Raw genomic sequence first — 24,057 nt, 5'->3', positions numbered from 1 at the left:
ATCCACAGTATCAAATGCAGCACTGAGATCTAACAGCACCAGAACCGTAGTGGTGCCCAAATCCATTGTAAGCAGAAGATCATTCACCACTTTAGTGAGAGCTGTCTCTGTGGAATGATATTTTCTAAAAGCAGACTGTAGTGGCTTAAAGAGATTATTCTCAGTAAGATAGTCCATGAGCTGCCATGAAACCACTTTTTCCAGAATTTTAGAGCAAAATGATGGATTTGATATCGGCCGAAAGTTTTTCAATGCACTAGGGTCAAGATTTGGTTTCTTAAGTAATGGTTTAATCACTGCAGATTTGAAACATTTAGGAACAGATCCAGAATTAAAGAAAGGTTAATAATTTCCAGCACAGTCAGCCCAAGAGTGGGCCACAGGTCCATAAACAGTTTTGTTGGTGTAAGATCAAATAAACAGGTTGTGCTTTTTGTTGACGTTATGAGTTTTGTCAGCATGCCTAGTGAGATACTATCAAATTCTGTGAATCTAGGTAACACCTCAGTAATGGCGCCCACCTCAAGAGCAGAGTGTAATGGCTGGGTTAAGGCATGCTGGGATATGTTTAACCTAATGTCTTCTATTTTCTTCTCAAAGTAACCCAGGAAATCTGTGCTGTAAAAGGAGAGTGAACTACAGGTGGTTGTCTATGAATAAGTGTTGCCACCGTGTGTCGAACAAGAATTTTGAGTTATGCTTGTTATTGTTGATCAAATCAGAGTAATATGTCCGCTTTGTAGCCAGTAATGCATGCTTATAGTCTAAGATAGCATCATGCCATGCAAGGTGGAATACTTCTAATTCTGAAGTACTCCATTTCTGTTCTAGACCTCTAGCATATGCTTGAGGTCACGCAGGTAATCATTGAACCAAGTGTTCATTGAACTGTGTTTTGGGGGAGCGCAGTTTTAAAACACAGGTGGCGCAATCATGTTGAGTGAAGTTCTGAGCACTGAGTTTAAACTATCCACAAGACTGTCTACTGATTGGGTATTTGCCAAATATGAAGCTCACACATCAGGCAAGTCTAGCTTCAAGTTCAGTCTTAGTTGAGGAATTGATGCATCACTGTAGTGATATATAAAGGTTATTGTTCCACTAAACAAGGCATTGAAACTGTAAACTTAATAAGTGAGTGATCAGAGATCACTGATGTAAGAGGCATAATGTCAATATTCGTGACAGCAATACCACGTGTGAGAACCAAATCCAGAAGGCTCATTTATATGAATCTTAAAGTCATCAGAAATTAGAATGTTAATTGTACTTGTTGACAAGTTAGAGAGGAATGCACCAAATTAATCTAAGAATTCAGAGTATGGGCCAGGGGGCCTATATACAGTGACAAAATAACACGGCTGATTTTTATTGTTCTGACAATTTCATTTTATTTTCATTTATATAGCACCAAATTCCAACTAGGTTGCCTCAAGGCACTTCACATAAGTCAGGTCTTTATTACCCCCAACAGCTAATAAGCTAAACCTAGATTTTGAAATAAGAGCAAGACCCCACCTTGCTTCACATCACGAGGGACGTGACTAAATGTGTATGCCGGTGGGCAGGCCTCATTTAAGGGGAAGAAAGCTGTAGGTTTAAGCCAGGTTTCACAGAACCCAATCACATCTAAGTGATGATCGATAATTAGATCATTTATCAATAATGATTATGAGGACAGTTATCTTATGTTGGTGAGACCCAGACGAAGGACCTCAGTGGGGTTGACAGTTGGACTGCATAGTTTAAGGAGTGGTTCCAGAGTAGCATATATAAGATGCCTGGAAGTACGTTTAGGTGTGAGACATTTCACATGGGTTGTAGGTCGCAGACACAAAATATTTGACATTGCTGGAACAACCATCAGGCCATCCTCAATTTCACTGTATGCAATGTAGTAATGGGTATTAAGTTTGCAAACCATATCCCTCTGTGATTTTTATGGACATGTCTATTGAAACACGCCCCAGTCTCAACTTGCTGAATTTCCCTCCCTGGCATTTTCACCATAGTGGACTTTCTGTACTAAATCCTCGCTAAGCTAATGGATTCCACAGCCACATTTGTCATAAGCCTTGCAGAGTCTGTAATCACCTGCTCCATGGCCTGCTGTAAAATCCTAATGTTACCCTCCCTGTAGAGCTCTGTCTATGTTCACAGACAAGATGGTGGCACCTTCCCCAGTGGAGTGAAGGCTGTTCAGCATCAGCAAGCCATGATGGCCCCAGAACAAAGGCCAGTTATCAATAAAGCTAAAGCCTTGCTGTCTACAAAATTATGCCAGCCACCTATTTAATGATGTCAGCCTGCTAAACGCCTCATCATTACCCCGGGAGGGGAGGGGACCAGAGGCAATTAATTGATGCCAACACATCTTTCTGACAAGGTCACAAGTCCTCTCTCTGTCTGTTTTTGTGGTGTCTGTGTGCTTTATCCTGACATCATTGGCGCTGACGTGAATAACTATGTGACTGAATCTAGTGCCATGTTCCTTTGTCTGTCTACCCTTCTGGAGTGCCAGCACCATAAGATGGCAGGCAATGTCAGGAGCTCTGGCCCCAGGAACACATTTAACCTCAGCCGGTGTCTGTAACCTGACTTGGCGGGTGATACAATCCCCTATAACTAAAACCCAGCATTTCGGCCTGGAGATAGGACTGGAAGTTACCCGTGGCCTCAAAGAAATCACACCAGGCGTATCCAAGGGAGAAATCCAGTTCACAGTTCACAGTGGTGTGTGTGACCGAGGTACCACAACCAAGCCCTACGTGAGTTTCTCCGCCTAACCACAGTCAGAAAACTGTCCTCCACAGCCAGCATTTCTAGGCTGATGCTAATGGGCATGCTCGCTGGGTCAACACTAACCTACGGTGGCCGACAGGGACCAAACGCACTGCAATGGCCAAATGTGCTGCAAGACAAAAAAACAAACAAAAATAAATGCATAATCAAAAATGCGCTTCAAATAGAGAAACGATGCAAAGCACAAAACAATGCAAACCAAGAAAACACATGCAAAAGAAAAAAAAGCGCTGCAAGAAACAAAAGCAAATGCATCGTCATCAAATGTGCTGCAAATAGAGAAACGATGCAAACTGTGAAAACACTGCATAGGCAGTCACCACAACAGAAGTGCTCCAAACCTGCAGGGGGCACTCTCACCATAACAGCCATAGAACACAGGATGGAGAATAGCTGGCTCACCGTGAATTGGAAAGTTGAGACGTTGTACGGTAAAGTGATTTTGATTTGATTATATTATATTATTTATTTCGCTATACCACGTGCACATTACATGATGTTTATTTTGTTGTATTTTACACCAGACTGTAGTCTGTAAATGTACAACACTGCACATTTGCATGATGATTAGCCTGCATGCTAATAGCAATAAGAAGATTAACAATTGATACAAAATAACTTTTTAATAGTACATTAAGAATCCCTCTTACACCAGTCTTCCATGCCTACCTTTTTCTAGGCTACTATGTTTTGCCCTTACTGTGGACAAAATTTGGGAGCCATTCAAGTGTTCTGTGCCTCATGTGGCTCTAATGTACAATTTTTAGCAGAGTATGCAGACAACAGTAAGTGGACTTTTAATTTATGCAGTGTGGATATTTAATGAAATTACTCATACCCAAAGTTTTAATGATATTGTAGTTCGCACCTCGTACATTGATGTAAATTTGACTTAACAGCTTGTGTTGTGTAATCAGTTTATAGGGCTTGGTGAATGGTGATATAGCTAAACAAATCTTAGTCAGCTCTGTGCCGCTGAGGTGCAGAGAGTTTCACTGCCATAGGGTAGAAAGTTAGTGTTTATGCAGATTCTAATGTTAAAGGACCTCAACCATACATCAGAGGCAAAGTGTTGTACTTTTAACAAAAGTCAATCTCTGTCTTTATCCCATTTATGTTTGGCAGGGTCAGCACCAGATATCCCCACAGAAGAGGATCTAATTCAAAGACTTTTTAATCACAACTACAGCAATGCTGAAATTTTGGATTTTTTGGCTTCAAGACATGATATCCATATGAGCCTTCGCTGTTGTGTGGGCCGCTGAAGAGGAGGTACTGCTGGCCCACCACCACCAGAGGGCGCCCTGCTTGGAGTGCGGGCTCCAAGCACGAGAGGGTGCCAGACCTAGAAGAAGTGACAGCTGTCATTCATCCCCTGCACCAGCTGTCACTCGTTCATCATCATCACCACCATAAAAGCCGGACTGCAACTCCACCTCCTCGCAGAGAAATCGACTACCAGTACCAAGGTAATTTCTCTGCTGACTAACACTGTGTGTGTAATAACTTGAACTTCTATTGCAGCCGTTTTCCTGGAGTGTTGCCTTATCTGGAGGATTGGCGTTTGGTGTGACAGCGACGGCTTCGCCTCACACCCCATCTCAGATAAGTGGTTGACCAGGAGCTGCACGAGTGTGTGTGATTTGGAGGTGGAGGTGCTCCCTCCCAACTGTGTTTGGACTGTGAATTACTGAGTGTGCGGACTCACACTCACACATCATATCTCTGCTTTCTGCCAGCAGTACCAGGGTCAACAGCCGAAGACAGAGGCCACCTGGGGACTCGGGACTTGGCGGCTCCGGTGTTCTTCAGACCGTTGGTGGTGGAGGCCGTGTGGGACGCGGCTTCTCTCTCGTCGGGGGTCTTCTATCTTCGAGCCTGCCCACACGTCACCTGGTGTTTATTGACTGTGAAGATTCCTGCACGTTTCGTTGTGTATTATCACAACATTAAATTGTTACCTTTTGGCTTACTCATTGTCCGTTCATTTGCGCCCCCTGTTGTGGGTCCGTGCTACGACACCTTCCCAACACTTCGCTCCCTGAAGAGGAAGCTGAAAAGCTTGTCTTTATCCAGGCATAAAAACTACTCTAGTAAGTAAGTAAGTAAGTAAGGTTTATTTATATAGCACCTTTCAAGACAGAAATCACAAAGTGCTTCACATAAGAACAAAGAAATTAAAAGCAGCAGAAACATAGAACCATAAAACTAGGTAAAAGCCAACCTATACAAAAGGGTCTTTAGCTTCACTTTAAATGTTTCAACAGAGTCCACGGAGCGTAGGTCCAAAGGCAGTGCATTCCACATTTTAGGTGCCACCACTTCGAAAGCACAGTCACCCCTGGTCTTCAGTCTTGTCCTAGGCACAACCAATAGGCCCAGGTCCGAAGACCTTAGAGACCTGCTTGTCACATATGGATGTAATAGCTCGGTGATATAAGATGGCATTTGACCATGCAGAGCTCTAAAAGTCAGTACTAGAATTTTAAATTGGAGTCTGAAATGGATGGGGAGCCAGTGCAAGGAGGAGAGGATTGGGGTTATATGTGACCTCTTTGATGACCTCGTCAGCAGCCTTGCAGCCGCATTCTGAACCGTTTGTAAGCGGTCCAAAGAGGACTTGCTAAGGCTAAAAAATAGTGAGTTACAGTAATCTAGACGTGATGACACAAATGCATGAATGATCATTTCCAACTCCGCCCGAGACACAGTGCTGCACAGACGGGCAATATTACGCAAATGGAAAAAACAAGACTGTGCCAGGTGGTTTACATACGCGTCAAAATTCGAATGTAACACCCAAGTTCCTCCCTGCTGAGCGAACAAAAGGGGCCAGAGAACCAAGATTCCCAACCACAGTGGGAACAAACTCGTCAGGGGCACAAACAAGGACCTCAGTTTTTGCTATATTTAAAGACAAATAGTTGGCCGCCATCCAGCCACCAATAACCTCAACACAGCTCTGAAGAGCAAATACCCTACAGACCGTTTGAGGAGTGAATGAAATATACAGCTGGATGTTATCCGCATAACAGTGGTAGGAGACATCCTTAAAACTGCTCAAGACATGACCAAGTGGGAGCAAATATAGAGCAAACAATATAGGTCCCAGAACAGAACCTTGAGGCACACCACAGGATAGCATGGCAGAGGAGGACATAAATTTATCAGTAGCAACAGCGAAAGTCCTGTGTGAAAGATAAGATAAAAACCAGTCCAGAGCAGACCCAGAAATGCCCACCCAAGTCTCTCAACTAAAACTCCATGATCCACCGTGTCAAAAGCTGCAGAGAGATCTAAAAGGACAAGTACAGAATATTCACCTGCATCTCTGCGCATTAAAATATCGTTTGAAACTCTGAGAAGGGCAGTTTCTGTAGAGTGCAAGTGACGGACCCCAGACTGGAATTTATCAAGAATATTATGTTCAGCTAAAACCTCATTAAGCTGTTTGGCCACCACTTTCTCTAAGACTTTGGAAATAAAAGGCAACTTTGAAATTGGTCTAAAATTTTGAAGGCGTGAAGGATCAGCATTAGGCTTTTTTTTTAAAAGAGGGTGAATAATTGCCTGTTTAAAATACTGAGGGACATAGCCGGAAAGCAGGGATCTGTTTATTATCAATAAAACAACCGGGCCAATAGAATGGAAGACCTTTTTAAAGAAGGAGGTAGGGACGATATCAAGTGGGCAGGAGGAAGGTTTCAATCTGTCCACCAGACCAGTGAGCTCTTTCAGTGATATAGGTTTAAAACTATCCAGAACTGATGGCCGAGTAAGATAGGGGACAGGAGAAGAAAGAGAGGGATTAATAGTTGCCCTGATATCACGAATTTTACTGATAAAAAGGACAAAAAATTGTCACAGTCTTCATTTGACTGAATGATAGCAGCAGGAGATGCAGGTGTAACAATGTCTCTGATTGTGCCAAACAAAATTTTTGGATTCCGTCGGCTGTTAGAAATTAAAGTGGAAAAATAAGCAGCCCTCGCATCTTTCACCATATTATTAAAAGAGATTAAAAGCTCCTTTAAATGAAGGAGGTGGACCTGGAGCTTTGTAGATTTCCACAACCGCTCCACTTTCCGACATGATCTCTTAACACTAAGAATAGTCATTCATTCAGGGGGAGGAGTTATTCAGAGGGGCGTGTCTGGCTTTAAAAGGAGCCACTCTGTCCAAAATTGAGAGACAATGATGATTGAAAGAATTAACTAAAATATTAACATCATCTAAACTAAACAACTCATCAAGGTTAAAAGCAGCAGAAAATACATTTGCAGTAAAATGATTAAAAATGCGAGAGCAGATCACAGGAGGAGCAGACAGACAATCCAGATTAAGAGACAAATTAAAGAGAATACACACATGATCAGAAATAAAAAATATCCTCAGAATAAATAGACTCAATATTAAGACCCAGAGTAAAAACAAGATCTAAAACATGACCTTTGCTGTGTGTGGGGTCAGACACGTTTTGGATCAAATTGAAAGATTCCATCAGACTGATGAATTTAGCAGCAGATTTATCTGAATCATCATCAACATGGAAATTAAAATCACCAACAATTAAAAGTCTGGACAGTTTGAGAGTTGTAGATAAAAAGTCACTAAACTCCTTGAGAAAGGAAGTGCATTGACCAGGTGGATGATATATTAAAACACAATAAAAAGGATTAGTTCTCCCAACTTTTAAAATCAGTGATTCAAATGATGGAAACGATTCTGAGCTCACACGTCGACACACAAAGCTGCTCCTACAAACTGCAGCAAGTCCTCCACCACGTCCACACAAACGCGGCGAGCTGAAGAATCTGAAACTCTCCTCTTGATACTGTTCGTGCTGCCATACAGGTGGAGTTAAAGGGGCCAGGTCAATACTACGGCTACCGATCAATGTGGCAGACACTGTGCCAAAAGTACTCTTTGACAATTAAGAGGGATGATGTTATGGCCCTGATGAGAGAACGTGATCCACAAGGAATTCAACTTCGTACTAGAAGAAAATTTATAAAAAGAGTTTACAGTTCTGATGGACCAAACCATGTGTGGCATGTGGATGGTTATGAAAATTAAAGCCCTATGGTTTTGGATTAAGTGGCTGCATAGATGGATACTCTCGAAAAGTGCTGTGGTTGAAATGTGGAGTAAGCAACAATGACCCAGGGGTCATTGCCCAGTATTATTTGGACTGTCTCTCAGAACTTGGAATCATTCCAATGAGACTTTGCGCTGACTGTGGTACTGAAAATGGCACCATGGCAGCAATTCAGCGTACCTTAAGATCATCTCACACTAACGAGTATGCTGGTGCTGCAAGTCATTTGTACGGTTCTTCAATGGCAAACCAAAGAATTGAAAGCTGGTGGTCATATTTCCGCAAACAGTGGTGTCATTATTCATTTTTACAAGCTGGAAACACTTTAAAACAAATACACCATATACTTTCATTCAACTTCCAAACTGCACCCTAGTAAAGGCAAAGATGGATAGATTTATTCAGGATATTGTGGTCCTTGTATGTTTATTGCCATTTGATGGAACAACAAATTATATTTATCATTAAATCCAATCATTTTATATTGCAGCAGAATCCAAAAACATTCCATTAAATTACACTAATTCCAGTTTGTGTTTTTCAGGTCTCAATTTTGGATGGACCTTCTGAATGATCTGAGAGAGAGGTCTCTTCAATGGTAGTCATGAGCACACATGCCTGCTACGATTTGTGTTTATGGATGTGCTACAAAATGACCTTGATGAATGCAGAGAGAAGTGGAATACTCATACAATCAGACCTGTTAAACAGTCTCATTGTCCATCTGGGAAACCAGAGGTCATGAGAGAGAAAACTAAGACACTTTATGTCACATCAAAGGCTTTTCTTTGATGGATGACGTCACAGCCAATCAGAATAGACTGTCACTAAGCCCCGCCCCTAACCCCTCCCCTAATTCCACTCCCTATGATGTCACAGCCAATCAGAATTGACTACATCACTAAGCCCCGCCCCTAACCCCCTCCCCCAGCCCCGCCTCCAAGCCCTGCCACATATATCTTGAACCCCCAACGACGTACATGCTGGGGATACAGCCTTATAAATGGATGAGATGCGGTCCTGGGGTCACGGGTTCTCCCCACTTCCCTGATATAAAAGCAAGGATGTATCATCTCTTCTGCTATACAGATGTTGTACAGCCTCAGACGGTGAGCGACACTTTTGCTCCTCTCCTCTGAGCGTTTGAAATTGAAGGTCGTTTCGGGGAAATAATTACAAAGAAATTCAACCCCGCTTATTACATTCCGGTCTTCAAAAGACATATTGAGAAGATACGTATCGAAATCAAAAGCGATCAAGATCAACCGGTGAATTTCACATACGGTAAAGTGATTGTGACATTACATTTTAAACCGGCGGGATGAAAAATGTCTGGAGCAGCGCACAAAGCCGACATTTATAGATTTGTGCCTTACTATGAAAATCAAGTCAGGAATGGCCTTCACGGGTTCCACGGCGCTCCTGTATGGTCGTGGCCTCGGGAACATATTTTCGAAACTGTTCAAATTTGTGTCGCCGCTGATTAAACAAGGATACACGATCGCCAAACCTCACCTGAAAAATGCCGCTCGAAGCATCGCTTCCGACGTAGTGAGCCACATTGTTGAGAGGGCCGGATGGAGTCAGGAACCCGAGCAGCAGCGGGGGTCCGGGATCATGGTGCTCTCAAGAAGACCCCAGAAACGCCCCCCGGGAAAATGGGTCAAAACGGTTAAAAAGCGAAAGACCCCCGGAAAAAGCATAACAGTTCGAAGGAAGCATAAGAAGAGGAGGTTGTCCGGAGATATTTTCTCTTATTGTCTCTTTTGCAGCTCAGAAGAACATTTGGCCTCATGGAAGGACGTAACCTATAAAAGCTGTTAGTATTGTTATTAGGAAAATAATTACTCCAATGTTTCAGGTCTCCTTATTAAGATAGGAAGCATAGTAGAGGCCTCGGGCAATGTGAAGGTATATGCAAATGAAGAAAATAGAGGCTCCGTTGGCATGGAGATTACGAAGAAATCAGCCGTAGTTAACATCACGGGTTAAATGTGCAAGGGATGGGAAGGCCATAGCTGTGTCTGGGATATAATGTATTGCAATGAAAACGCTGGTGATTATTTGTATAATTAGGCATAATCCTAGGAGAGACCCAGTGTTTCATCAAATGGAAAGATTGGATGGGGAGGGAAGATCTAGAATAGTTTTATTAATAATGTTTAGGAGTGGGTTACGCTTTCGGAGAAGTGTCATTATGTTCTAATAGTTAAATTATAACTGTGATTTTTCAGGTCATAGATCTAGGTTAAAGTCCTAGTTAGAATAATGGCATATATAACGATTTTAGTAGTAATTATAATGGTTTTGGGAGTGGCAGCAGTGGCTTATAATCCTTCTCCTTATTTTGGAGCGCTGGGTTTAGTAGTTGTTGCTGGCATGGGTTGTGTATTATTGAGTGAGGTTGGGGAGTTTTTCTTATCTTTAGTGTTATTTTTAATTTATTTGGGAGGGATAATGGTCGTGTTTGTTTATACAACAGCATTAGCTACTGATCCATTCCCTGAAGTATCATTAGGGGGAACACTATATGGTGGAATGTTATATATAGTTTTTGTAGTTAGTATTTTAGGGGTTTTTTGACAGTGATGGTTGGATGAAGTTTGGGTTTTGGATGTCAGCTGTGAATTAAGTAATTTATTAGGTGATGTAGGGGTAGGGGAAATGTATGGGTTGTGTGGTAAAATACTAATAATTGGAGGGTGGGTATTATTTTTAACTTTATTTGTAGTGTTAGAGATAACTCGAGGATTGTGTCATGGTACATATATAAAATAAGGGTGTTGGGGCACAGGCGAAAGTAAAGTGGTGAATAAGGAGATTTGGTCTCCTATTTCTAGAATCACAATCTAGTGTTTTATTAAACTATATTTACTGTAGTGGGTAGTCTATAAAGACAGGGTTAGTAATACCATAGGAATGAGGTTAAGAAGCCTACTTTTAGGAGAGAGGACGAAGGGGATTTCTTCGAAAGTGTGATATGGAGGAGGAGTGTTGTTTAATCACTCTACATTGGTAGGTATGAGTTGAACGGTAAGGACTCTGCGTTTTGAGGAAAAGCCCTCTCAAATAATGAATAGAAGTAGAATGGTTGCAGTTAATGAAATGGTAGACCCTATTGAGGAAATTAGGTTTCAAGAAGTGTAGGCATCTGGGTAGTCTGAGTAACGTCGTGGTATCCCAGCTAGACCTAGGAAATGTTGAGGAAAGAATGTGAGATTAACGCCGATAAATATGACGTAGAATTGGACTTTTGAGAGTGAGTTGTTCAGGGTGTAGCCTGTGAATAAGGGGAATCAATGGGTGAACCCAGCCATAATTGCAAATACAGTGCCTATTGAAAGCACATAATGAAAGTGGGCAACTACGTAGTATGTGTCGTGGAGGACAATATCTAGCGATGAGTTTGCTAGAATAATGCCTGTGAGGCCACCAACAGTAAATAAGAAGATAAAACCGAGCGCCCATAGAAGGGGGGGGGGGGGGGTCTCATGAAATAGTACCTCCATGGATAGTAGCTAATCAGCTGAAGACTTTAACAACTGTTGGAATAGCAATTACTATTGTTGCGGAAGTAAAATAGGCGTGGGTGTCAACGTCTATTCCTACGGTAAACATATGGTGGGCTCACACGATGAAGCCGAGGAAGCCAATGGCTACTATGGCTCATACTATGCCCATGTATCCAAAGGGTTCTGTTTTGCCTGAGTAAAATGTTACTACGTGAGAGATTATTCCAAATCCTGGTAGAATGAGAATATAAACTTCTGGATGGCCGAAAAATCAGAAGAGGTGTTGGTATAAGATAGGATCGCCGCCTCCAGCTGGATCGAAGAATGTAATATTAAGGTTTCGGTCTGTAAGAAGTATTGTAATGCCAGCTGCTAGGACAGGTAATGATAAGAGTAGAAGTACGGTAGTTACTAGTGTTGATCAAATGAATAATGGTGTTTGATACTGTGTAGTAGTTGGGGGTTTTATATTAATAATTGTAGTAATAAAGTTAATTGCGCCTAAGATGGAGGATACACCTGCAAGGTGGAGTGAGTGTTATGTGTCGGACGCAGCTCGGAGAACCGACCAGCGTTTGAAGGACCCAGTATGAAATAAGCAGAGCACGGTACAAAGGCTAACTGAATTTAATACATAACAGTGATACAAAAAACAACAAAAGAAAGTGCGGTCTGGCGTGGTGCGCTCCCAGCAGCGCTAACGGTCCGGAGCCAGAAGCTGTTCGGACCCAAGGATCCCGCCGACACCCCCCAGGTGGCCGCAACAAACCGAGTCTGTGAAAGAAGGAACCATTATGTGAGTCCACACTCTACACACAGAGAGAACACTTAAAGGTGTACAAACAGCAAACACTTCCTGGCTTGATTACTAATCAGCTTCCCAACCTGCAGGCATGGAACATCCAGTTCACAAAACTCCACTGCAGTGGAAGCCGATACATGACTAACATACAGCTCAATATAATAAAGGTGTGAGGGACACCACATTTACTGACTGTATAAATGTTAGTCACAAAATCTAACGTACCTCAGGAAGTGTGCTGATGAGCGTGAGACCTCACCCCCTCCTCTTTCACAGACTGTGCATCAAACCCTGGACGTTCTCTGCATCCACTGATGATGAGATGGCTCCCGAGACGACGATCTCACCCGTCTGGTCACAAGGTCGAGTCTCTGGCAAATACACACTGTATACTCCAGTCTTAAATGCCACCATGTTCCAATCCATATAGATGCACCTCAGCTGTGAGTCCTGACGAGCCGCAGGTGATCAGGGTGAGGTCCTGATAACCTCAGCAACACAGCCACTCAGTCCCAAATGCAAGCCACCTGGAAGGAAAAACAAAAGACAGAAACAAAAAGGCAGCCAGGCCCCCCAGCCATACAACAGTGAGAAGATGGCGAGGTCTACAGAAGCACCGGCATGGGCCAGGTTTCCAGCAAGAGGGGGGTAAACAGTTCAACCAGTACCAGCACCACTTTCGACAATAGAGGAAGCTAAGAGTAGAAGAAATGATGGTGGGAGGAGTCAAAAGCTTATGTTATTTATTCGGGGGAAGGCTATATCTGGGGCTCCAATTATTAGGGGAATTAGTCAGTTACCGAAGCCTCCAATTATAATAGGTATTACTATAAAGAAAATTATAACAAAGGCATGGGCAGTAACAATAAAGTTATAGATTTGGTCATTTCCGAGGAGTGAGCCGGGTTGGGTTAGTTCTGTTTGGATAAGTAGGCTGAGGGCCATGCCTACTATTGCTGCTCAGGCACCAAAAATTAAGTAAAGGATGCCGATGTCTTTGTGATTAGTTGAGAATATTCAACGTGTAATTGACACCGGTGTTGTTTAGGGGTTGAAAGGTTAAGACTTTCTCTTAGGGCTTTGAAGGCTCTTGGTCGAATGATCCTTAACCCCTGTTTAGAAGCTTAGAGGTGTTTTACATGTAGGATTGCAAATCCTAAGTAGTTAGTGTTTGCTAACCTAGGCTTAAAGAAAAATTATTTCTAAGAGGGGGGTTAGTGGAAGTAATATTGTAGATAATAAAATGGAGATAGGGAGAGAGAAGTTTAGGCTGGGTTGGTTTAGACGTCATGGTAAAGAAAAGGATATATTATTGGGGGGTGTAGTTAGTGTTAGGTTATATGATAGTCGGACATAGAAGAAGAGGCTAAGTAGGGAGGAAAGTGTAGTTATGGTGGCTAGGAAAATTAGGTTATGATTAGCTAATTGTTGGAGGATAAGTCATTTTGGTAGGAAACCGGTTAATGGGGGTAGTCCACCAATGGCTAGAAGAATAATAATTATTGAAGTTATTATGGTTGGGGTTTTAGTTCAGGATAGGGCTAAGCTATTGATGTTGTAGGCTTTGTTTAGGTAAAATATAATAAATAGGGAATATGTTATTATTATATAAATAGAGTCATAAGTGCAATTATTGGGGAAATTTTAATGATAATAATGATTCAGCCGAAATGGGCGATGGGTGGTGCTGTTGGACTATAAGTGGGATAATGGCTAAGGTGCTTAATTCTAAACCTATCCAGGCAAGTAATCAGTGGGAGCTAGCAAAGGTAATAGTAGTACCTAGGCCTAAATTTAATAGGAAAAGGGATAGGATTATAGGACTCATTAGTAAAAGAAGGAATGGCCAACATTTTTGGGGTATGAGCCCAAAAGCTTAATTTAGCTTATTTTACTAGAAAGTGGTGTAGAGGGAGCACAGGGAGTTTTGATCTCCCAGGGATAGGTTCAAGACCTTTTTTTCTAGGAGTTAGAAAGATTAGTGCTTTCATGTTTCACCCTATCAAGGTGATCCTTTTTCGGGGATAACTCCTTAATTGCTTCTGGAATTAGACATTCTTCTTATCGTTTTCATCGATATGCTTTATGTAAGCTACATTAGCGTATATAGCAAAGAATAGTTTAAGTAGAATTTTGGCTTTGGGGGCCAATAGTAGAGGTTTAAGTCTTCTTTCTTTGAATAGCTGTTTTCTTGGGCTGTGCAAATAGGGAAGGTGGAGTGTGTTGTGTGGCCCAAAGGGGTGGGGGATCTATGTACCAGTACAAGATATAAACAAGGCACATAAAAAAGATCTAGAAGATTTTGGGTAAAAATGGTTAAACTCGATAAATTAAGGTTATAGAATTAAGCCAGATTTTAGGTTATTTGTGTAAAAATGTTATTAAAAATGAATAAAATGGTAAATTGTTTAAAAATACCACGTTCGTGTGTAAGGTGTGGTGTAATCATTTTTGATAGTTCAACTATATATTAATACAGGATGTAAGTAATTAAGGTAGTTATAAAGGGTTATAACTAAGCCTAATTTTACGTTAGGCCAAAGAAATACTCAAAAGAATTATAGGACAAAGAGAGTAACGATTGTGTTTGTTATATATTTTGGCGTATTGTGATTTAGGAAGTTAGTACTTCGTTTGGTTAATAAACCTATATGATTTAAGTTATTGATGTATTGTATTTGATCAAATTTATAAGCCTAAGTTTATAATATATTTATTTGAATTGTTAAATGGTTTTGTTTTGATTGGTTTTTAGATAAGCCTAATTTTACTAGTTCGGGGGTTTGGGGGAACAAACGCAAACACCCCGGGGGGGAAACGATGGAATGATTGATGAAAAAGAAAATATTATGTACTAGTACAGTATATGCAATCCCTTGTTGCAGAGTTTAAGTGAATGATCTGAATTTTTAAATACAAGAGAAAATGTACCAGCTTGATTATCATTGACGCTCTGCACTCTGAAATGCGGGGGAAAGGTTACCAAAAAAAAAATATCCCAGGCACTTTAGAGAGAACGCTCGGCTGATGGGATAAAGGGTAATCGCCATTAACACCTTTCAATCGGAGCACGGTATCCATAGGTGACGCGATGATCGGTGAGATGTTCCTGAGATGATTCTACACCCCAGGCACCGTAGAAAGAACGCCCGGCTGATGGGATAAAGGGTAATAAGTGGATAAAGTGCGCAGTGTGTGCTAAACGCATTCTGGGTTGGGGATACTTGTGAGAAATGTACCTGAGATTTCTCAGACAGGTATAAGATGATATGCTATTAAGGTTATTCTTAGACTTTGGAAACGCAATAATGTTTATTTTAGGACCTTAATTAGGGTATAATTAAGTAGGGTAATTTCACTGTTATTTATTTCGAGAAATGTGGTTGTTATATAAACTTGGAAGTCATGTCGAGAAAAATGGGTGTGTCATTAACAAGGAAATAATTCGTCATATATGACTTTTTTGATGGGTTTCTTGGGTAATGTCAATTAATGTTCGAAAAAAATGAGTGTCCTAATACATGCATAATATGTATTAGTACATTAACATGCTTAAAAGCGAGAGAAACTCGAGATCATTATAAGGCATAATGTTGTAGAGTTTAGGTTGGAGTGTATTTTATTACTAGGGTTGTTAATGAGGCAGTTAGTACGAGAGCTAGTAGGTAGGTTATGATTTTTCCTTTTTGGAGGTTGCTTGTGTATATGCTTGTTTTTTGGTTGGTGGATGAGAGAAGGTGAGGGCCTGTTTTCTCTAGGAAGAAGAGGTCAATGGTTTGGGTAGCTAGGTGGTGACCAAGAAGGAGGTTGAGTTTGGGAAGGTGTCGGTGAATAATAGATGGGAAGTACCCTAATGAAGAGGAGAAGGAAAACAGGGATGAATTAGGTGAGGGTTGAATTTGCTTATTAGTAAAAGAGGCTAGTTCTAGGGCTATTAGGAAGCCTGTTAAGGTTAATGGAAGGGTAATTAGCTTTACTATTAAGGGTAGGGTCGTGGGAGGGGTTTTTGTTGGAACAATTAATGAGATAAATAATAAGCCTGAAATTATACTTCCGTAAGCTAGGCGTTTAAGTGGGTTGATGAGTGTCGGATTATTTTCATTTAATGGTGAGAAGGATATAAATCGTGGGTGGCCTAGTACAACTAGGTAAATTAATCGGGTAGAGTAAATAGTAGTAAAAGAAGTAGCAATCAGGGTTAATGTGATAGCCCATGAGTTAAGGTAAGATATGTTTATTGTTTCGATAATTAAGTCTTTAGAATAGAAACCTGCTAAGAAGGGAAAGCCTGTGAGGGCAAGGCTTCCAATAGTAAGGCAGGAGGATGTTGTTGGTAGAAGATTATGTAGGCCCCCCATTTTACGAATATCTTGCTCATTGTTAAGGCTATGAATAATTGAGCCAGAACACCTAAATAGTATAGCCTTAAAGAAGGCATGAGTACAGATGGGAAAGAAGGCTAATTGGGGTATATTAAGGCCAATGGTAACTATCATTAAGCCTAGTTGGCTTGAGGTTGAAAAGGCAATAATTTTTTTGATATCATTTTGTGTTAAAGCACATGTTGCGGTAAATATTGTTGTGATTGCTCCCAAACATAGGCAGGTTGTGAGGGCTAATTGGTTATTATATATTAAAGGGTTAACGTGAATTAAGAGGAAGATGCCAGCCACTACTATAGTACTAGAATGTAACAGGGCGGAGACTGGGGTAGGACCCTCTATAGCAGATGGAAGTCATGGGTGAAGCCCAAACTGGGCGGATTTTCCGGCGGCTGCCAAAATAAACCCTAAAAGGGGTAACGTTATATCTAGTTTTTGGTTTATAATAAACAGCTGGTTAAGTTCCCAAGTGTTTAGGTGTGTTGCGGTTCAGGCAATTGAGAGGATTAAACCGACATCTCCAACGCGGTTATAAATCACTGCTTGGAGTGCTGCAGAATTAGCTTCGGTTCGGCCGAATCACCATCCAATGAGAAGGAAGGACATAATTCCTACACCTTCTCAGCCAATAAAAAGTTGGAAAAGGTTGTTTGCTGTAAAAAGGATAATTATAGTACTAAGGAATAAAAGAAGATATTTGAAGAAGATGTCTATGTAGGGGTCAGTGGCTATGTATCAAATAGCAAAATCTAGGATTGATCAGGTTACATATAAGGCTACGGGTGTAAATAAAATTGAGTAGAAATCGAATTTAAAGCTAATGCGGATAGGGAGGGTGAGAAGGTTTATTCAGGTGAAACAAGTGGTAGTGTTTTCTAGGCCTTTATTAAGTAGCAGGAAAAGTGGAATAAGGCTGATAAAGAAAGTGGTTTTTACCGTGTTTTTAATTAAGAGGGGAAGCTGGGCGTTAGGGGTTTGTGGGCGGAGAAGTGGATGTACAAGGATAACAAATATTATTAGGAAACATGATGGTGTAAGTGGGAGATTATTCATAGCTTTAACTTGGAGTTGCGCCAAGGGAGTTGACTCCTAAGGCCAAATGATACTTCTATCTTTAAAGCACAAGAGAGCCTTGAACTTTATCAGGTTATAAAAGTTATATTATAACTTTTATAATATAACAGTATCAAGCGGCGGCTTCAAAGCCAAAGTGGTGTGTTGTAGTAAAGTGGAAGTTGATTAGTCGTAATAGGCAAACTAGAAGGAATGTTGAGCCGATAATTACGTGAAGGCCGTGGAATCCTGTGGCAACGAAAAATGTAGAACCATAAACACTATCTGCGATTGTAAAAGGCGCTTCATAATATTCTATAGCTTGAAGAAGGGTAAAGTAAAAGCCTAGAAGGATGGTAAGGGTTAAAGATTGAATTGCTTCTTTATGATTCCCTTGAGTTAAGCTATGATGTGTTCATGTTACGGTTACACCAGAAGCGAGTAGGACAGCAGTATTAAGAAGGGGAACTTCGAATGGGTTAACGGGTATAATACCTGTTGGGGGTCAATGGCCACCGATTTCAGGAGTTGGAGCAAGGCTAGAGTGGAAAAAGGCTCAGAAGAACCCCAGGAAAAAGAAGACTTCTGATGTAATAAATAGAATTATGCCATAACGTAGGTTTTTTTGGACTGGAGGTGTATGGTGACCTAAATATGTGCTTTCTCGTACAACGTCTCGTCATCATTGATATATAGTGAGAAGAAGAAGAAGAATTAAGCCTATAAGTAATAGTTTAGAAGAATTATAGTGAAATCATATAATTAAGCCTGTTGTCAGGAGGAGGGCGGATGAGGCGCCTGTAAGCGGTCATGGGCTGGGGTCAACTATGTGGAATGCATGTGCATGATGAGTCATTAAACGTTTTCTTGTAAATATAGGCTTAGAAGAAGAACAAAAACATACGCTTGGATTATAGCAACAGCAATTTCTAACAATGAGAGGAGGGCGAGGAGGATTAGGGTAAATATAGCAGTTAATATAGAGATTGTTAGGAGTTTATAGGTTGCGGTAGCGATGAGGTGAATAAGTAGATGTCCGGCTGTAAGGTTAGCTGTAAGACGGACGCCCAAGGCTAATGGGCGGATAAGTAGACTTACTGTTTCGATAATCACTAAGATAGGGATTAAAAGAGGTGGTGTGCTTTCGGGCAGTAAGTGTCCTAAGGCTTTAGTGCTATCATTTCAAAACCCTGTTAGGACTGTGGCCATTCACAAGGGAACAGCAAAGCCAAGGTTAATTGATAATTGTGTGGTTGGGGTGAAGGTAAAAGGGAGGAGGCCTAAAGTATTAATGGAAATTAGGAATAAAAAGAGGGTTTTAGAAGCGTTCATTTATGTCCTGGCTTATTAATAGGTTGTATAAGTTGAATAATAAATTGTTTAATTCAATATATTTGAATTGTGGTGAAGCGTTTTTTTGTTCAACGAGAGGATTTAGGTTTAATAATAAGTAAGGGAAAGCATAGGGCAATAATAATTAACGGAAGGCCTATAAGAAGTGGGCTTTCAAATTGGTCAAAAAGATTCATGTATGGACAATTGGTTAATATATAATTAATTTTAAAACTAGAGTAGAATAGGGGAGGAAGTATGGAAGAGTCATTAGGCTTGTATTAAGTTAACACTATGTCCAGGTTCAAGTTCAGTGAGCTGAGTTTTCTTTATTTTCAGAGAGATTGGGTATGTTAATATAAGTGCTTATTATAATTAAAGTTATAGGGATAATTAAAACAATTCAAGAAAAAAGGAGGTATTTTAATCAGGGGTTCGGGTTAAGTTGAGGCATTGCTTAGGCATAGTTTCGGTTAAGACTTATATTTAGGACTCACTTTGAGTCTCTACTCAGTCTTTGAAGTACTGTAAAGGTAGGGCTTCAACAACAATTGGTATAAAGCTGTGATTTGCGCCGCAGATTTCAGAACACTGACCATAGAAAACTCCTGGAAGTGATGCTACTATTGCTGTTTGGTTTAGTCGTCCTGGAACGGCATCTATTTTAACCCCTAAGGTTTGAACGGTTCAAGAGTGAATTACATCATCTGCTGTAATTAAGAGTCGAACAGGAGTTTTAAAAGGTATAACCATACGGTGGTCTACATCTAAAAGGCGAAACTCTCCATGTATTAGGTCGTTAGTTGGTATTATATAGGAGGAGAACTCTAAATTGTTTTGATCAGTATATACATAAGTTCAATACCATTGGTGACCAACAGCTTTAATAGTTAAAGAAGGAAAGTTTAGTTCTTCTATTAGATATAAGATTCGTAGGGATGGAAGGGCCAATGAAATAAGAATTAGGGCGGGGATTATAGTTCAGACTGTTTCAGCTACATCAGAGTCTAGAATGAATTTATTATAGGTTTTAGTAGAGGTTAAGGTGAATAAAATATAAAGTACAAAAGAGCTAATAAAGATAATTACAATTAAGCCTGAATCATGGAAGAGTAATAACTTTTCTATGTGAGGGGATGTAGCATCTTGAAAACTAAGTTGGGCGGCTAGAGGCATGTAGGGCTCGTAAGGCTTTGACTTACAACTTCGTTATGACAAAACGATATAATTTTTACTAGGGCTCTAGTAAGGTGACCGAGATAGGTGGCAAATTGTAAATTTGTCCACAGAGGAATGTCCCTCCCCTTATTTGCCCCGGGGGGCTCCCCCGCCTTCATTCCCCCCAGGCGGGGGAGCCTAGGTGAATGCTTGTTGGTTTAAGTGCTTAGCTGTTAACTAAGAGGTTGTGGGATCGAAGCCTGCTCATCTAGTATAAAGATTTTAGCTTAATTAAAGTGCCTGTTTTGCATACAGGAGATGTGGGTTTATGTCCTACAAGTCTTATAGGGGGAGTGCCTAGTAGTGTATTAATTAGTGAATTATTAAGTAGAAGTAATGCTAGTGTAAGGGGTAGGAAGGTTTTTCATGTGAGATGTATAAGTTGATCATAACGGAATCGAGGGTAGGATGCTCGGACTCACAAGAATAAAAGGGAGATAATAAGTATTTTGGTTATAATAAGGTGTGTAGAGATGTCTGGTATGAGAGGTCAGTGGGTAGTGCCCAGGAAAAAAATTGTTGTGAGGGTGCTTATTAAAAGGATGTTGGAATATTCGGCTAGGAAGAATAAGGCAAATGGTCCTCCTGCATACTCTACATTATACCCAGAGACTAGTTTGGATTCTCCTTCTGCTAGGTCGAAGGGTGTTTGGTTGGTTTCTGCTAAGGTTGAGGTGAACCATATTATTGCGAGGGGTCAGGCGGATAGGAAAAAGGGTATTTTTTCTTGAGTTACGCTGAAGCTTGCTAGGGAAAAGTTCCCTGTTATAAGAAGTAGGTTAAGTAGAATTAAAGCTAAGACGACTTCATAGGAGATGGTTTGAGCAACGGCTCGTAGGGCTCCTATAAGGGCGTATTTAGAGTTGGAGGCTCACCCGGAACCTAGGAGTGAGTAGACTGCAAGACTGGAGAGGGCAAGGATAAGAAGTACTGGGAGATTAAGGTTGATTGTGGGGGTTGGAAGAGGGATAGGGGTTCATAATAGTAATGCTAATGACAGCGCAAGTATGGGGGTTAGGAGAAAGAGATAGTGGGAGGAGGATAAAGGTTTAATTGGTTCTTTAATAAATAGTTTTACTCCGTCTGCAATAGGTTGTAGTATTCCATAGGGTCCTACAATGTTTGGGCCTTTTCGAGTTTGTATGTAGCCCAGGATTTTTCATTCGGCTAAGGTTAGGAATGCTACGGTTAGAAGAATTGGAATAATAAGAGTTAATAAATTAATTATAGTAATCATAGTTAAGGAGAAGAGTTGAACTTCTTTTGAAGGGGCTTAGGCCCTTTGCATCACCCATACTGCTACCTTAACATTGTCTCGAGTATTATGTTAATGTCTTGTTAACACTTTAGGTTAATTAATTGTTTAGGGATAAGGCTTAAATGTTTTATTGGCCTTCTTTATTTGGTCCTTTCGTACTGAAGAAAAGCAAGTTATAGATAGAAACTGACCTGAATTGCTTTGGTCTGAACTCAGATCACGTAGGACTTTAATCGTTGAACAAACGAACCCTTAACTGCGGATGCACTGTTAGGATGTCCTGATCCAACATCGAGGTCGTAAACTTTCTTGTCGATAGGGGCTCTTGAAGAAAATTGCGCTGTTATCCCTAGGGTAACTTGGTTCATTAATCAGTTGTACTGGGTCTTGATGGTCAGAAATTCTGTTAATTAAAACTGTCGTTCGTGTTTTAGGAGGTTCATTCCTTATGAGGGTTGTGTTGTTCTTCATGGTCGCCCCAACCAAAAGCAGATTTTAAGTGAATATGGGTTTGTGAATATTCTTGGTCTGTTTGAAGCTCCATAGGGTCTTCTCGTCTTATAGAAGAATCTTCGTTTCTGCATGAAGAGAATAATTTAATTGACGGGAAAATAGAGGCAGTTGAATCCTCGTGATGCCATTCATACAGGTCTTTAATTAAAAGACAAGTGATTACGCTACCTTTGTACAGTTATGTTACTGCAGCCGTTAAATATTATCACAGGGCAGACGGGACTTCTTATAAGTTCGAGAAGCGATGTTTTTGGTAAACAGGCAAGATTCTTGTTTGCCGAGTTCCTTTACTTTCTTTTTATCTTTCCTTTGATGCACGCCTGTGTAGGTTTTATGGTTTAGTAAAATAAGTTATCTAGTAGTTTATATAGTTTTTAATGCTCTCTGGTGGGAGGCCGAATAAGTATCAGTCGATGTTCGGGGGTGATGAACAGTGGTGCGAGGAGAGGCATGTGCCTCTTATTACTCATACTCGCATTATTTTTACCACAGGGTGGTGTAGCTTAATAGGTTAAGGGGAGTAAGTTAATTTATCGGGATTTGGTGTTAATGGTTTGAGCTTTAACGCTTTCTCTTAAGGTGGCTGGTGTTAAGCCTACTCTAATGATAATATTATAAATTATGAACTTTATCCTGCTTAGCAGTTGTTTCTGATATCAAAGGGGCTGTCCCCCATTTGATGACTCTTGTAAGTCTTATGGATCTACAGGTGAAGTTAAGGTTTACAAGGCTGAACTTTTATTCATTTCTTAAGCAACCAGCTATCACTACATTCTGTAGATGTGTCGTCTCTACTTGAGGCTCTTCCTACTCTTTTGCCACAGAGATTAGGATAATCCTTTAAAATTGATGGCCTGAAGTAGCTCATGTAGTTTCGGGGGATGAAACTGAAGGAGGTCTGTGCTTATTAGACTAGCTAGTCCATGATGCAAAAGGTACGGGGGTTAAGGCCTACTTTTTAGTGCTGATATATTTATTTCAATTCTTTTTCAGCATTCCCTTGCAGTACTTTTTCTATAGTTCGTTTAGCTTTTTCTATCGTCTATACTAAAGAGGTAAATATTTTGTTAGTGTTTTTAGGTTATTTATGTGATTATATATGTGTATATGTTTCGACTAGCAATTGGGCGTGTCAAGGTAGTCCTGATTAGAGGACATCTTTTCATTGTAAGGGAGATGCTTTGTTTTAGCTATACTTTGTTTTTCAGTACACTTTCTAGTACACCTACCTTGTTACGACTTACCTCCCCTTATCCTTTTGAGTGTGGTTTATGTTAGGATTAGTAATTAGATGGAGAGGGTGACGGGCAGTATGTACATGCTTTAGGGCTGGTTTCAGTAGGCTATTCTAAGCTTACTTACTTCTAAATCCTCCTTCTTAAGCATTTTTCAGTGCTTATTTCATATTCCCTGGAAGGGAATGTAGCCCATTTTGCACCCTTTCATAGGCTACGCCTCGACCTGACGTTCTGAAGGAAATTAAACTATGCCTAGTGTTGATCTTTTTAAGATAGACTGAAGACGGCGGTATATAAGCTGAATGCGAGAAAGGGTAAGGTAAAACATGGATTATCGGTTATGAAACAGGCTCCTCTAGGTGGAGTAAAGCACCGTCAGGTCTTTTGGTTTTTAAGCGGTAGCACGTAGTGCCCTGGTGGTAACAAAGTTTACGACTAAGCATAGTGGGGTATCTAATCCCAGTTTGTGCTGTAGTTTACGTGGTGTCAAAGAAATAAAGTTTCTTTCTGAATTGGGCTTCTACTATTATTTAGGTTTATACAGCTGTGGGTATATTTGACTTTATCTGTTTGTAAATTAACCACCCTTTGTGCTGGGTTTATCAACTCTAGTTATTCGTGTAACCGCGGTGGCTGGCACGAATTTGACTAACTATATTTACTATAACTAGATCAGGTTTTCACCTATTGCCTAATATCAGTTACTGCTGTGTCCTTTGGAGGTGTGGCTAAGCAAGATGTTGTGGGCTGCAGGTGCGTGCCTGATATCTGCTCCATTAGTCTTTTAGGGTTATGGGCATTCTCACTGGTGGATGGAGATTTGCATGTATAATCTTAGTAAAAGTTGAT

At 40.6% G+C, this 24,057-nt stretch overlaps 1 long non-coding RNA gene and 4 pseudogenes across 1 annotated transcript; 1 reads left to right on the top strand and 4 right to left on the bottom strand.

Annotated features, from left to right (window-relative positions):
* Window positions 1-10,788: 10,788 nt before the first annotated feature.
* LOC117511253 lies at window positions 10,789-11,667 on the bottom strand (annotated as a pseudogene).
* Window positions 11,668-11,810: 143 nt separating this feature from the next.
* LOC117512916 lies at window positions 11,811-13,114 on the top strand. Its single transcript, XR_004561419.1, has 2 exons — window positions 11,811-11,947; window positions 12,807-13,114. It is a non-coding gene; the product is annotated as an uncharacterized LOC117512916 (long non-coding RNA).
* A 2,702-nt stretch (window positions 13,115-15,816) lies between these two features.
* On the bottom strand, window positions 15,817-17,762 carry LOC117511166 (annotated as a pseudogene).
* A 27-nt stretch (window positions 17,763-17,789) lies between these two features.
* LOC117512892 lies at window positions 17,790-19,178 on the bottom strand (annotated as a pseudogene).
* Window positions 19,179-19,473: 295 nt separating this feature from the next.
* On the bottom strand, window positions 19,474-21,016 carry LOC117512903 (annotated as a pseudogene).
* Between the last annotated feature and the right edge of the window lie 3,041 nt (window positions 21,017-24,057).

The sequence above is a fragment of the Thalassophryne amazonica genome, chromosome 1 (assembly GCF_902500255.1).
Source record: "Thalassophryne amazonica chromosome 1, fThaAma1.1, whole genome shotgun sequence".
Lineage (NCBI taxonomy): Eukaryota > Metazoa > Chordata > Actinopteri > Batrachoidiformes > Batrachoididae > Thalassophryne > Thalassophryne amazonica.
Note: the sequence above shows the minus strand (reverse complement) of the source record. Positions and strands in the feature narration are given on the sequence as shown.